At 36.0% G+C, this 15922-nt stretch overlaps 1 protein-coding gene across 1 annotated transcript in view; it reads left to right on the forward strand.

The window, feature by feature from the left end:
- The window catches only part of SDHAF3 (succinate dehydrogenase complex assembly factor 3), a 91409-nt gene that overhangs the window by 22307 nt on the left and 53180 nt on the right, over positions 1–15922 (forward strand). The gene's annotated exons all lie outside the window — the stretch shown is intronic.

Consider the following 15922-nt stretch of genomic DNA (forward strand, 5'->3'; position numbering starts at 1 on the left):
TTTTTTTTTTTAGCCTATGGATGTCCAATTGCTTCAGCACCATTTGTTGAAAAGACTATTTCTCTTTCATTGAATTGCTTTTGCACCTTGTTAAAAAAAAATCAGTTAGGCATGTTTGTATGTGTTTCTCAGTTCTCCAATCTGTTCCATTGATCTGTGTGGCTCCACCACAGTCTTCTTTGCTGTAATATATAGTAAGTCCTAACATGAAGAAGAGTGATTCCTTACAGTTTATTCTTCTTTTCCAAAATGGTTTTGACTATTCTAAGACCTTTTTTTTCCCTCCATATACATTTGAATATAAGCTTGTCTATGCCTACAAAAGCATTTATGGGATTTTGATAGGAATTGTGTTAAACTTGGGGGAGAATTGATATCTTGACTATGCTGAACTGCTTCAGTCTTTAAATGAAATAAAGTTAAGAATTCAGGTTCCCCGTAATCATATTTCAAGCGTTCAGTAGTCATGTTGGTTAGTAGCTCTGCTCTTGGACAACATAGCTCTAGACTCCTGTACATGCTGGTCCGTTTTTCTGGAACATCTTTCTCCTATTTAGTTTGACCAACTTACTATACTTTGAGAGTAAGTCTAGACGGCACCTTATTTCAGGCATCTTCGTTTCATGTCTCATTTCTCAGCCCAAGTGCTCCCATTGAACTCTATATTCATTTCTATTTGTGGCAGTTATTCTTTTACTGCTTTTTATGATTACATTGTGTGCTAATTACCTTTTTACTTGTCTGTTTGATCACTAAATTATAAGCTGCTTTGAATCAGAAATTGTAGGATTATCCTTGTATCTCTAACACCTGACATTTAATGCATACTCAATAAATAATTGGTGATATATTAACAGTAGTATCACATCTAATTAACCTACTCATCATTTTCTAGAATTGTGGTCTCCATGCTTTGGGGGCATAGATTTTTATATATACTTATTATTTTATAACTTCTGAGCATGTTTTATCATTAGCTAATATCTGAAACACATTATTCACTTAAGGCCAAATGTTCATCATTAACAATAGTGAATATAAATTTGTATTGCAGGTAGTCTTGATGATTTTGAAAATTTTGGGCTGAGGTTTTTAGGCCTGAATATGTTGCCATTTTTCAAAAAGTAAGGCATATTTGTCACAACCAAAGAACTTCATTCTTTATTCATATTTGCTTAGTTTTTAAACCTGATGACCTTTTCTGTTCCAGGATCTCATCTAGGAGACCACATTACATTTAGTTGTCCTGTTTCCATACCCTCTTCTGGACTGGGAGAGTTTCTCAGACTTTCCCAGTTTTTGATGACCTTAACAGTTTTGAGGAGTGCAAGTTGGGTATTTTGTAGAATGTCCTCCAACCGGGACTTGTCTGATGTTTTCCTCATGAATAAACTGGGGTTCTGAGTTTTGGGAAGGAAGACCACAGAAGTAAACTCTATTCTTATCACATATCCAGGGGACATTTTTGCCATTGTTTTTACTTCATTAATCTGGTCGATGTACTAGTAGTACATGTACTATTAGTGTGATGTACTAGTAGTTGGAAAAGTGTTCTCTTTGCTGTATCTTCTTTGTTGGTGCTTGTGGTATTAATAATTGTGTTCAGCCAGAAGATTCTTCATAGGCATCTTTTAAAGCCACCTGTCCATTTTATGAATTAGTTTAATTAAGCTAGATAATATAAATTGAAAATCTGTTTAACTGGCTTATCAAACTAGCACATCCAAATACTGTACACCAGAAGCAGACGTAGAGTGTAGAGGGAGAGGTCTCTGTCAGCTTTGGTGGCATGGAGGAACTAGAGAACTAACCTCATGTATTACTTGAATCTTACATGATTCCGTTACACAGTTAAGAGGATGTCAATGACAGCCTGTAACTTAAATACCAATAAAACAAAATTTCCCTTATTTTTAAAATAAACTTACATGGAGATTCTGATTATTCCCTTACTCTGGTGGATGGCCTTGCTGTAATCCTGTATCCTTCAGGTGCTCACATCTCACTCTGGAGACTAATGGGCTAGTGAACTAAAAAGAATTTCAAAGATCATTTTACTGTCTCCCAAATTTCCTTCTCTATATTCTTCAGACTTCTTCAAGTTATTATTCCTTTGTGCATGATATCCTTTTTAGGACAATTTCCTTCTATTTCCTGATAACAAGACTGAATGTTTTGGTTTCTACATTCCAGTTAGTTAGAACTGGGGAACCCTTCTAGAAGTCACAGCCATTGTTAGATTCCTTGGTTTCCTTTTCAGGGTGGGTTAATGAGGAGATTATTTCTAGGAGGCTGACATTTATTTTCTCTAGGAATATAGAATTTGAATGCTGTCATTCTTTTTCCTTTTTTTCTTAAATCTGCATTTCTTTTAATCTCATAACCACTTTCCTAGTTTCTTTATTTATAAATACTTCTTTGAAATGGGAAGATACATGTGCTATAATGCTAGAAAAAAGTAATTAGAAAATAATAGAGAGCAGAATCATTTTAAGGAAACCCAGTGTGCAGAATATGAACGTAAGCTGTGATTAATAGGACTGATGATTTTATTTCCACAGGGATCTTTTAAACATTAACAGAGTTTTAGGAATAAACCCTTTCATTCTGTAGTTCATTTAATAATTCAACTTATAAAATTAGGTGCATGCAGCTTTTTCAGAAATGCCCATTACACAGTAAGGTATATATCTTTAGGCATTTTTGACAGATTCCTATTGTTAAGAAATTCCAGTTAATAGATTCTGTATAAAGCAGTATTTGGACAATCTGTGCTGCCATAGATTACAAATGTAATAGTTAATGATGCATATTTTTGGTGGGGGGGGGATTTGGGTGGGCATCTGTAATGTTTTTTTTTTGGCATCTGTAATCTTTTTAAGGAGAACATTTACCTTATGCATTTAGTCTATAATCTATTTTATATAATACTATATTTTGTACATATTAATATATTTTTACTTTTACTTATTTTAGCATTTATGGACTACATAATAATGAGAAAATTGAATGTACATTAACTGAATAATACCAAATACTAAAACTCCAAATAGGAGAGGTAAATTGGAAAATTCAGTAACTGGCATTTTGATGCTGCTGTAAGGAAAAGAAATTCATGATACTTTTAAATAAGGCATATAGCAACATGCTCAAGGAAGTTAATATTTTATGTCTATTTGACATTTTTTGAGATGCTGCTTCCAAAATTTTTTTTTGCTGTATATTTTTTAGAGCATTTTGTAAAAGTATTGTTAATTTTTTTGTTTAAAAATGAATTCAAGATGAATGCAGGCTTAGGGCTTTGGTCATTCCAGGTGAACTGTTAACAATTGCATGTTTTTCATTTGTTGCTTTGCCTTCCCATTGTTTCAAGAGATTCTCTTTTTATTATTCACAGTTGTTCTTTGTCATATAGTTCTCATCTGAAGCATTATCATTCAGAAGAATAATTGCATGGATTTGAATATATATGAATAGATTTGTATCGACTGTGTTTTTCTTTTTAGCTTGAAACTAGTTCATAGTTGTTATTTTCAGTTATTGCTCCTAGGTGTTAATGCTAAAACTCTCTGACTCAGGTGAAACTCACCTTATAAGAAAGATGTATTCTAGGGTGGGGGGATGGGTTAGCCTGGTGATGGGTATTAAAGAGGGCACATTCTGCGTGGAGCACTGGGTGTTATGCACAAACAATGCATCATGGAACACTACATCAAGAACTAATGATGATTATGGTGATTAACATAATAAAAAAATTAAAAAAAAGAAAGATGTATTCTAGCAAAGTTAAATTTGAGTACGTGAAATTCTATTTACCTAACAATATGTATTATGAAATTTAAGATGTGGGGGGCTAACATGTACTGCTAAATAACTTAGAGAAAAATATACCTGTATACACATATGAAAACAGCCTATTTTTTATATTTTTCTTTTTAATGTTTGTTAGTGATTCAGCAATACAGAGATAATACATTTGCTGAGAGCCTAAGTGAACAGAACATAGTATAAAAAAGTCACTCATTTTTCTTTAAACAAATTCTTCATTTTACAGCAAAATAGCATGCATATCTTCTTGGTTCCTTAGATTCTAGGTCTTTAATATTCACATAATTAATGCCAACTTCTGTAACAATCCCAAAGCCTCGGTGGTTTATGATAAAAATTTATGTCTTGCTCTTGGAAAAGTGTGTGTGGATGTTCCTCTTCAGGCAGCCCTCCCGGAGGGCTTTCCTCAAAGCAGTAACACAGAATCCAAACTCCTTCAACATTTTAGACATGTGGCCATTGTATGTGACCTTTAAATTCCCAGAAATATGTGGGTGCTTTTCAAAACCTTTATTTTGCAAAGCATTTCATTCATAAGCCTTTTATTCCAAGTTTTTTGGTTAGTCTGTTGTTTGCCTCAACTGTTATTTCTTGCCGCAGGCATCAGTAACTAGTATGCTTGCCTGATGTATTTTTGACGTATGTCGCTGGTGGTCCCCCCCAGCACTGGGAGAGTTCTGAGAGGACAGATAAGAGCAAGCCCTTTGAGCTGCTCCTTTAAGGAGTCACCAAACAGGTCTCAACAAAAAAATCCTAATTGAGAATAAGGTCTGTTCTGTTGCCTCTGATACCTGATACCTGTACTGGGAAAGTGACCTGATATCCTCCACCACTGTTCTTCTAGAGAGCATGGGACAGGACCAGAGTGAGTTCAAATATCACAGAGCTCCCTGACCAAGATTGGACTATTTTTTTCTTGGCTAAACGTTTACTTGGTTGCTATAAGCTTTCCATTAGTTTCCAGAGTTCTGAAAAAGTTGGTTTTGCCAGTTTTTGCCAGTATATTTGTTGCTTTTGTGGAGGGATGAACTATTGGAGTTTCCTACTCTGCTATTTTTGGTGACATCTGTTTGTATGATTTTTAATGTTTGAGAAAGTTTGTATTCTGAGGACACTGGGAAAGACAAGGACATGTTACTCACTGGATGCTGATGGAAAAGTATCCAAATGGAGAAGAACTGTAGGCAGTTGTCAATACAGGATTGTAGTGAAAGGCAGAGATGTCAGGTTTTGAGATTAGGCTTTGGACTTGGTAGTGCTGAACCTTTGGAATTTAGAAGTAAATTTGTAGAAAGAATAGCAAAGGGCTGCTAAGGCCTTCGGTTTGAAGAACAGTATACAGTCATTGTGTAAAAGGAAACCTGTGAAACTGGTATAGTAGAACTTTTTTTTTTTGAATGGGAAAATTTTTGGAATTTGGTATAAACTAACACATTGTGCCAGTTTTTTTTATTTCTGAAATTTATGTATTTATTGAAGTGTGATTAAATACATTATCCTATTAGTTTCAGGTGTACATCATAGTGATTCAATATGAAATGATTCCAGCAATAAGTCTAGCTACCATACAAAATTATTACAATATTATTGGCTATATTTCCTATGCTTTACATTATATGTCCATGACTTATTTATTTTGTAACTGGACCTTTGTACTTCTTAATCCTCTTTACTGATTTAGTCCTTCCCACCCCCTCCCTCCTCTGGTAACCAACAGTTTGTTTCCTGTATCTGTGAGTCTGTTTCTATTGTGTTTTTTTTTTTTTTTTAGATACCACATATAAGTGAAATCATATGGTACGTCTTTGTCTGACTTATTTCACCTAGTACAGTACCTCCTAGATCCATCCATGTTGTCACAAATGGCAAGATTTCATTCTTTTTTAATGGCAGAGTAATATTTCGTCACACACACACACACACCTTCCTTATCCATATATTTATCATTGTACACTTAAGTTGCTTCCATATCTTGGCTACTGTAAATAATGCTGCTGTGAATCTAGGGTCTTTGTCATCTCTTAAAAAAATAACTAGCATGTGGTCTATGGGACTCTGTAATTAGCTGCTGTTAGTTGGGATTGGAAGAAGGAATGATTACAATAGCAGTGTTTCTTTACTTAGTTTTTAATCGGAGAATCACTAATTTGTACTAAATAAGAAAGACCTAAATGCTCAGTGTCATCTTTATTTTTGTTACCTTTTTTTTTTTTTCCACTTTGCCAATTCTTTCTTCCTCCCAGAACTCAGGTAGCTTATTTCTAGTTACCATTAATACCAGAGCTTTTTTTTTTTTTAATTTTTATTGTTATGTTAATCACCATATATTACATAATTTGTTTTGGTGTACTGTTCCATGATTCATTGTTTGTTCATAACACCCAGTGCTCCATGCAGAATGTGCCCTCCTCAATACCCATCACCAGGCGAACCCATCCCCCCACCCTCCTCCCCTCTAGAACCCTCAGTTTGTTTTTCAGAGTCCATCATCTCTCCTGGTTCGTCTCCCCCTCTGACTTACTCCCCTTCATTCTTCCTCTCCTGCTATCTTCTTCTTTTTCTTTTTTCTTAAAATATGTTGCGTCATTCGCTTCAGAAGTACAGATCTGTGATTCAACAGTCTTACACAATTCACAGCGCTCACCGTAGCACAGGAGTCAAGTTGAACAACCAGTTTAACAAATACTTTCTACTATCCTGTCCTTCAAGTAATCAAACTGATCTTAGCCTGTTCTCCATTTCTTCTCCTTCCCATCTTTACTTCTCTCATATTTAACAGTTTGTTACAAGCCTGCAGGCATTTAAGAAAAGGCAGTGAGATGAAATTTATCAAAAATTCCAATATACTTTGCCAATTACCAGGGTGGAATACCAGAGGCTTTAATTACTTGGAACTGAAAAAAAAAATCCCATTAATTCTCAAAAGCATAGTTCATAAATATAATATAGACTCAATCAAAGCCCCTTGGGAATTTCAAAATAATTTCTCTCTAGTGACTTGTAAATTATTTGTCTTTTAAAAATCAATCCATAATTAGACTGGAAAGGGAAGGATCTATCATGAAAGTTTTAATTGCTCCCAGAGTGTGTTTTACCAATGTAGTAAATTTTTTTTCTTAAATTGGAAAAGGAGGACACTATTTTCTTAAATTGGAAAAGGAGGACTGTGTTATTGAAATCAGAAACACCAAAAGCATCTTCCCTAGCATAGTGGTTTAGTTAGTGTTAACAATTTGTATATCTACTAATGAAGTGTAGAGATTTTAAGGAAATTCTATTTAGGGCTAAATATTTAATTATGTGCAAATGTATTCTTTAAAATATTCTTGTTCTATCATTGTATGAGGATTAGTATAAAAACTTTGTGCACTGGAGATTATGTATACGCTTTGGAAGCTGGTCTCATTACAAAGCCAGGCCCTAATTCAGTGAAATGGGGAAACTTGTTAAGGGAGGTAGGAGCATAAATCCTGTGGCATGCAGCATCTCCACTTCCCTGCATTTTTTCTTTTTTTTTTTTTAAAGATTTTATTTATTAATTTGACAGAGAGAGACACAGCGAGAGAGGGAACACAAGTGGGGGGAGTGGGAGAGGGAGAAGCAGGCTTCCCGCGGAGCAGGGAGCCAGATGTGGGGCTCGATCCCAGGACCCTGGGATCATGACTGGAGCCAAAGGCAGACGCCTGACAACTGAGCCACCCAGGCGCCCTTCCCTGCATTTTCTTACTGTGTGAATATTACCTTCCCAAAGTGGGAAATGAAAAAGATGAGAAGTAGAGCATGCTGGCTCAGTTCCCCTTGACTCAGTAGGCAGCATGGGAGACAGGTCCAACATACTCAATCACTGTCTCATTCTTCTTGGAACCTGTAGTGATTAAGATTCTTAGTAGCTGTAGTGGTTCTGATCTCCACTTGTTTAAAACTATAGCAAGTCATACAGTGTTTGGAAAAATAGTCTAAGGTCCCGTTCAGCTGAGCAGAGTATACATCAAATTTAACCTTATGTGACTTGTATTATCTTCATTCTTGTATCTCTTTGTTATTACGGCAGTTGAGAACTATTTGTTGTGGAAATTAATAATTTTTACGTTTTATTGAGATTTTGTGGTTAAATTGTGTTTAAGAGCCTTTTAAAAATAGAGTCCTATTTGTTTGAGAAGTTACTTTATTTAAAAAGAATGGGTAAGACTGTATATGAAATGGCAAATTTATTTGTAAAAGAGAATTATTTTTCTTAAATTGATTCTACTACAGTATGGTATAACATTGAGAAATGAGCCAGAGTTTACAGTTGGTTTTACTACAGTATGGTATTATATTTATGAGAAATAAGCCAGAGCTTAGAGTTGGATGTACTGTGTAGCCAGGTGCATTATAAATGATTAGAAATTATGTCTTCATAGTTTTCACCTTGAGTCATTTTATGGATTGGCCATCATAGAAATTTGTCCAATTTTTCTTTATTTTGATTAAAGCCTAGAATTTTTAAGGTGAAATTATTTGCTATATGTAACACAATATGGACCTCTTGTTTCTAGTAAATCTAGGCTAACATGTTCTGGTTGATAAAATTTCCCAGAAATGTTACTTTGCTAAATATGATATATATAAAACGTTTTTGCAAAATATTTTCCTTAAGTTGATAATCATTTATAGGTCTGTTATTTTCATCCTGAGATCATACTGAATACATTAAATTTCCATTTTGGGGTGCCTGCGTGGCTCAGTGGGTTAAGCCTCTGACTTTTTTGTTTTTTTAAGATTTTATTTATTTATTTGACAGAGAGAGACAAAGCAAGAGAAGGAACACAAGCAGGGGGAGTGGGAGAGGGAGAAGCAGGCTTCCCGCTGAGCAGGGAGCCCAATGCGGGGCTCGATCCCAGGACCCTGGGATCATGACCTGAGCCGAGGCACGACTGAGCCACCCAGGCGCCCCAGGCCTCTGACTCTTGATTTCAGCTCAGGTCATGATCTCAGGGTCCTGGCATGGAGGCCTGGGCTCTGTGCTCAGCAGGAAGTCAGCTTCAGGATTCTCTCTCTCACTCTGTCCCTCTCCCTGCTCATGCATGTTCTCTCTCTCCCTAAAATAAATAAATCTTTAAAAAAAATTCTATTTTAATACAATGAATAAAGGTTTTATTAAGGAAAGTAACCCTCCTCCAATTCTGTACCACCTGAATATATTAATATATTTGTGTTTGCTTGAAAGTGTTTGCAGTTTAAGATATACCAAAGTAGGATAAAATTACAAAAATTCTTGCTAAGACTCTGACCTGTATAGTCACTTTAATTTTAATACTGATTAATTTTTAGAAACTAAAACTAGCTACACATCATGGTTCCTCCTATTGAAATTTACTTTGGTACTAAGCTAAGCTCCATTTAACTATATTGTTTTTTCTTCTTCTCCAACAGACATTCAGTTGATTTCAGTTTTGTTCCAGGGTCCATATTAGCTTTTCATCATTAGAATGACAGTGACAATCGGTATTTCCAAATACTTATCACTGTGAAGAATTAATCGTTAGAAGCTTCATTTTGGTTTATTAGCATTTATGGACATGTGCTATAGAACACATTCTATTTTTTTTGATTAAGAATTAAGAGAGGATGAGTCAAAGTGATAAAAAGTGTGATATTGTAAGTACATCTTTTTTTTAATGTTATGGTAGTTGTTTTTATTGTAATTTATAGTTAAGAAAGATACTTTTATTTGGTGAAAAGGTCTTTAGGGCATCCCTTCCATATTATTTCTTTTTGTGCAACACTTAAAACATTGCAAATTTATTATTAAACACCTATCAGTTTCTGGATATTAGAGGGCAGAATAAAGAGCAGTGTTAGTGATAATTGGTCCCCTTTCCCCAGGTATTTATGTTAAATAGAACCAATCTTTTGCAGGGGCTGTGCATGTATATCTGTGTTTGTATGGAAATTGTTAGGATGTACCTTTGTGAAGGAAGGAGTCAGGAAAAGAGAATGTTAAACCATTGTAGTAGTGGTTCTTAAACTTCAGGGTACAGAAGAATCATCTGGAGGGCTTCTTAAACCACAGATTATTGGATCCCACTTGAAGTTTCTGATTCTGTAGATCTGAGGTGAGACTAGAAATTTGCATATTTAACAAGTTTCCAGTGATGCTAATGCTGGCTCTTTCTGTCTTAGAGATTTAAGACCGATAAAGCTGACAGAAAAATCAGAAGACAGACTTCACTTTAGGAAATGAATGCAGATTAGAAATCTAAGAAGCAGGATATATGGTCACCTGCCAGAAAGACATAATCATCAAATATTCTTTTTATTTTTTCAAAGCTGTAAGTTTACACAGCTTCAAAAGTCAAGTAGCACCAAAACATTTATAATAACCATTGCTGTCCCATCCCATCCTTCCCATTGCTGCTTTTTTTTTTTTTTTTGCTTCCTAAAGGCAATCACTTTTAATTGTTAAGTCAGGTGATCTGATACTCACCAGATCTCTCTCTCTCACACATGCACACACACACAAAATGCCTTTTTAGTGTTTGCACATCACCTATACAAAACAAAATAAATTTGTAAGCATCTAGTTGGAAGTACAGAAAAGAGAAAGCATAAACATTTCTAATGTACAAATAAGTAGAATTGAACAAATTATATTAATATATAAAATATCATTGATACTGACCTTACTCAATTTGCTGTCTAGTATTTTTTTAAATGTGATTCTTAAAATATAAAGAGCTTTTATAGCTATTAGTTTCAATGTTGGTCTACCTATAGCTTCCCTGCAAGGTTTTAGATTGATAAGAAATAGGAGGCCATTTCAGATGGAAAGAATAGCTGGAGTAGAAGGTTAGAAGCAGGAAAAGGCAGACATAGAGATGGATCTAAGGAGAAAGGTGATTTGGTATTTCTTTTCTTAATTCATTGATCTTTCATTATCTGTTTGAATGAAATATCTTCCCTGCTAAATAGCAGCTTCTAGTGGCCGTGATAGATACATAATTAATAAACCATGATAGATACATAATTAATAAAACTGGTACATGCCAGCTTAGAGTTGGATACACACACACACAGTAATATATATTACTGTGGGAGTAGGGAATACCTGTTTAAGTTGAAAATAATTTTGGGGTTGGTTGATAGAATTTAAATTTGATCCAGTGGGAAATAGGACACCATTGTGGTTTCTAACGTAAGAGAATGACTGTATTTAATGTCATTGTTTCTGAATATATAGTGGCAAGGTAATAATTATCCCCAAACTAAAGGTATGTTGATTCATGGTTCTTTTATATAGCTATGACTGTTGTGCGGCTAGTCCTCATGCTGAATTGTTTGAATAACCAGAAGTGAAGTTTTGGAGTAAAAATTGTCTACCAATTTGGGGATGGAGGAGGACAGACTAACATAATTTCTCATAATTTGCTGTACACTGAAGCCATATACTATTATCATATAAACAATTGAATAGTGAACTTAAACTATAAGGAAGATGGCAAAATAAATATATTAGGAAACATAGTTAAACTGTTGTTATATCTATGAGGAAACTCTAATGGAAAACAGTAGCTTGGAGTTCTTTTTTTATTATTTTTAACTTATTTTTATTTTATTATGTTAATCACCATACATTACATCATTAGTTTTTGATGTAGTGTTCCATGATTCATTATTTGCGTATAATACCCAGTGCTCCATTCAGTACGTGCCCTCTTTAATACCCATCACCAGGCTAACCCATCCCCTCTAAAAGCCTCAGTTTGTTCCCCAGAGTCCATCATCTCTCATGATTCGTCTCCCCTCCTGATTTCCCCCCCCTTCATTTCTCCTTTCATGCTATCATCATCATCTTCTTCTTCTTCTTCTTCTTAACATATATTGTATTATTTGTTTCAGAGGTACAGGTCTGTGATTCAACATTCTTGCACAATTCACAGCGCTCACCATAGCACATACCCTCCCCACTGTCTATCACCCAGCCAACCCATCCCTCCCAGCCCCACCACTCCAGCAACCCTCAGTTTGTTTCCTGAGATTAAGAATTCCTCATATCAGTGAGATCATATGATACATGCCTTTCTCTGATTGACTTATTTTGCTCAGCATAATACCCTCCAGTTCCATCCACATCGTTGCAAATGGCAAGATTTCATTCCTTTTGATGGCTGCATAATATTCCATTGTATGTATATACCACATCTTCTTTATCCATTCATCGGTCGATGGACATCTTGGCTCTTTCCAGAGTTTGACTATTGTGGACATTGCTGCTCTAAACATTGGGGTGCACATACCCCTTCAGATCCCTACATTTGTATCTTTGGGGTAAATACCCAGTAATGCAATTGCTGGGTCATAGGGTAGCTCTATTTTCAACATTTTGAGGAACCTCCATGCTGTTTTCCAGAGTGGCTGCACCAGCTTGCACTCCCACCAACAGTGTAGGAGGGTTCCCCTTCCTCCGCATCCCCACCAACATCTGTCGTTCCTGACTTGTTAATTGTAGCCATTCTGACAAGTGGGAGGTGGTGTCTCACTGAGGTTTTGATTTGGAGTTCCCTGATGCTGAGCAATGTTGAGCACTTTTTCATGTGTCAGTTGGCCATTTGGATGTCTTCTTTGGAAAAATGTCTGTTCATGTCTTCTGCCCATTTCTTGATTGGATCATTTGTTCTTTAGGTGTTGAGTTTGATAAGTTCTTTATAGATTTTGGATACTAGCCCTTTATCTGATATGTCATTTGCAAATATCTTCTTCCACTCTCTCGGTTGTCTTTTGGTTTTGTTGACTGTTTTCTTTGCTGTGCAGAAGCTTTTTAATTTGATGAAGTCCCAATAGTTCATTTTTGCCCTTGCTTCCCTTGCCTTTGGCAATGTTTTTAGGAAGTTGCTGCGGCTGAGGTCGAAGAGGTTGCTGCCTGTGTTCTCCTTTAGGATTTTGATGGACTCCTGTCTCATATTGAGGTCTTTCAACCATGTTGAGTCTCTTTTTGTGTGTGGTGTAAGGAAATGGTCCAGTTTCATTCTTCTGCATGTGGTTGTCCATTTTCCCAACACCATTTGTTGAAGAGACTGTCTTTTTTCCACTGGACATTCTTTCCTGCTTTGATGAAGATTAGTTGACCTTAGAGTTGAGGGTCCATTTCTGGGCTCTCTATTCTGTTCCATTGATTGATGTGTCTGTTTTTATGCCAGTACCATACTGTCTTGATGATGACAGCTTTGTAATAGAGCTTGAAATCCAGAATTGTGATGCCACCAGCTTTGCTTTTCTTTTTCAACATTCCTCTGGCTATTCCGGGTCTTTTCTGGTTCCATACAAATTTTAGGATTATTTGTTCCATTTCTTTGAAAAAAGTGGATGGTGTTTTGATAGAGATTGCATTAAATGTGTAGATTGCTCTAGGTAGCATTGACATCTTCACAGTGTTCTTCCAATTCATGAGCATGGAACATTTTTCCATTTCTTTGTCTTCCTCAATTTCTTTCATGAGTATTTTATAGTTTTCTGAGTACAGATTCTTTGCCTCTTTGGTTAGATTTATTCCTAGGTATCTTACGGTTTTGGGTGCAGTTGTAAGTGGAATTGACTCCTTAATTTCTCTTTCTTATGTCTTGTTGGTGGTGTATAGGAATGCCACTGATTTCTGTGCACTGATTTTATATCCTGCCACTTTACTGAATTCCTGTATGAGTTCTAGCAGTTTTGGGTTGGAGTCTTTTGGGTTTTCCACATAAAGTATCATATCATCTGCAAAGAGTGAGAGTTTCACTTCTTCTTTGCTGATTTGGATGCCTTTGATTTCTTTTTGTTGTCTGATTGCTATGGCTAGGACTTCTAGTACTATGTTGAATAGCAGTGGTGATAGTGGACATCCCTGTCGCATTCCTGACCTTAGGGGGAAAGCTCTCAGCTTTTCCCCATTGAGAATGATATTCGCTGTAGGTTTTTCATGGATGGCTTTTATGATATTGAGGTATGTACCCTCTATCCCTACACTCTGAAGAGTTTTGATCAAGAAAGGATGCTGTACTTTGTCAAATGCTTTTTTCTGCATCTATTGAGAGGATCATATGATTCTTGTTCTTTCTTTCGTTAATGTATTCTATCACGTTGATTGATTTGTGGATGTTGAACCAATCTTGCAGCCCAGGGATAAATCCCACTTGGTCGTGGTGAATAATCCTTTTAATGTACTGTTGGATCCTATTGGCTAGTATTTTGGTGAGAATTTTTGCAACCGTGTTCATCAAGGATATTCTGTAATTCTCCTTTTTGATGGGGTCTTTGTCTGGTTTTGGGATCAAGGTAATGGTGGCCTCATAAAACGAGTTTGGAAGTTTTCCTTCCATTTCTATTTTTTGGAACAGTTTCTGGAGAATAGGTATTAATTCTTCTTTAAATGTTTGGTAGAATTCCCCTGGAAAGCCATCTGGCCCTGGGCTTTTGTTTGTTGGGAGATTTTTGATGACTGCTTCAATTTCCTTAGTGGTTATAGGTCTGTTTAGGTTTTCTATTTCTTCCTCGTTCAGTTTTGGTAGTTGATACATCTCTAGGAATGCATCCATTTCTTCCAGATTATCTAATTTGCTGGCATAGATTTGCTCATAATATGTTCTTATAGTTGTTTGTATGTCTTTGCTGTTGGTTGTGAACTCTCCTCTTTCATTCATGATTTTGTTGATTTGGGTCATTTCTCTTTTCTTTTTGATAAGTCTGGCCAGGGGTTTATCAATCTTGTTAATTCTTTCAAAGAACCAGCTCCTAGTTTCGTTGATCTGTTCTACTGTTCTTTTGGTTTCTATTTCATTGATTTCTGCTCCGATCTTTACTATTTCTCTTCTCTTGCTGGGTTTAGGCTTTATTTTCTGTTCTTTCTCCAGCTCCTTTAGGTGTAGGGTTAGGTTGTGTATTTGAGACCTTTCTTGTTTCTTGAGAAAGGCTTGTATTGTTATATACTTTCCTCTCAGGACTGCCTTTGCTGTATCCCAAAGATTTTTGAACAGTTGTGTTTTCATTTTCATTGGTTTCCATGAATTTTTTAAATTCTTCTTTAATTTCCTGGTTGACCCATTCATTCTTTAGTAGGATGCTCTTTAGCCTCCATGTATTTGAGTTCTTTCCAACTTTCCTCTTGTGATTGAGTTTGTTTCAAAGCACTTGTGGTCTGAAAATATGCAGGGAATAATACCAATCTTTTGGTACTGGTTGAGACCTGATTTGTGACCTAGGATGTGATCTACTCTGGAGAATGTTCCATGGGCACTAGAGAAGAATGTGTATTCCATTGCTTTGGGATGGAATGTTCTGAATAAGTCTGTGAAGTCCATTTGGTCCAGTGTGTCGTTTAAAGTCTTTATTTCCTTGTTGATCTTTTGCCTAGATGATCTGTCCATTTCACTGAGGGGGGTGTTAAAGTCCCCCACTATTATTGTTGTCAATGTGTTTCTTTGCTTTTGTTATTAATTGCCTTATATAATTGGCTGCTCATATGTTAGGGGCATAGATATTTAGAATTGTTAGATCTTCTTGTTGTATAGACCCTTTTTTAGGATATAGTGTCCTTCCTCATCTCTTTTTACAGTCTTTGTTTTAAAATCTAATTCGTCTGATATAAGGATTGCCACCCCAGCTTTCTTTCGGTGCCCATTAGCATGGTAAATGGTTTTCCACCCCCTCACTTTCAATGTGGGGGTGTCTCTGGGTCTAAAATGAGTCTCTTGCAGACAGCATATTGATGGGTCTTGTTTTTTAATCCAATCTGATAGCCTGTGTCTTTTGATTGGGGCATTTAGCCCATTTACATTCAGGGTAACTATTGAAAGATATGAATTTAGTGCCACTGTATTGCCTGTAAGGTGACTGTTGCTGTATATTGTCTGTATTCCTTTCTGGTCTATGCTGCTTTTAGGCTCTCTCTTTGCTTAGAGGACCCCTTTCTATATTTCTTGGAGGGCTGGTTTTGTGTTTGCAAATTCCTTTAGTTTTTGTTTGTCCTGGAAGCTTTTTATCTGTCCTTCAATTTTCAATGACAGCCTAGCTGGATATAGTATTCTTGGCTGCATATTTTTCTCGTTTAGTGCTCTGAAGATATCATGCCAGTCCTTTC

This window comes from Zalophus californianus, chromosome 12 (genome assembly GCF_009762305.2).
Source record: "Zalophus californianus isolate mZalCal1 chromosome 12, mZalCal1.pri.v2, whole genome shotgun sequence".
Taxonomy (NCBI): Eukaryota; Metazoa; Chordata; class Mammalia; order Carnivora; family Otariidae; genus Zalophus; species Zalophus californianus.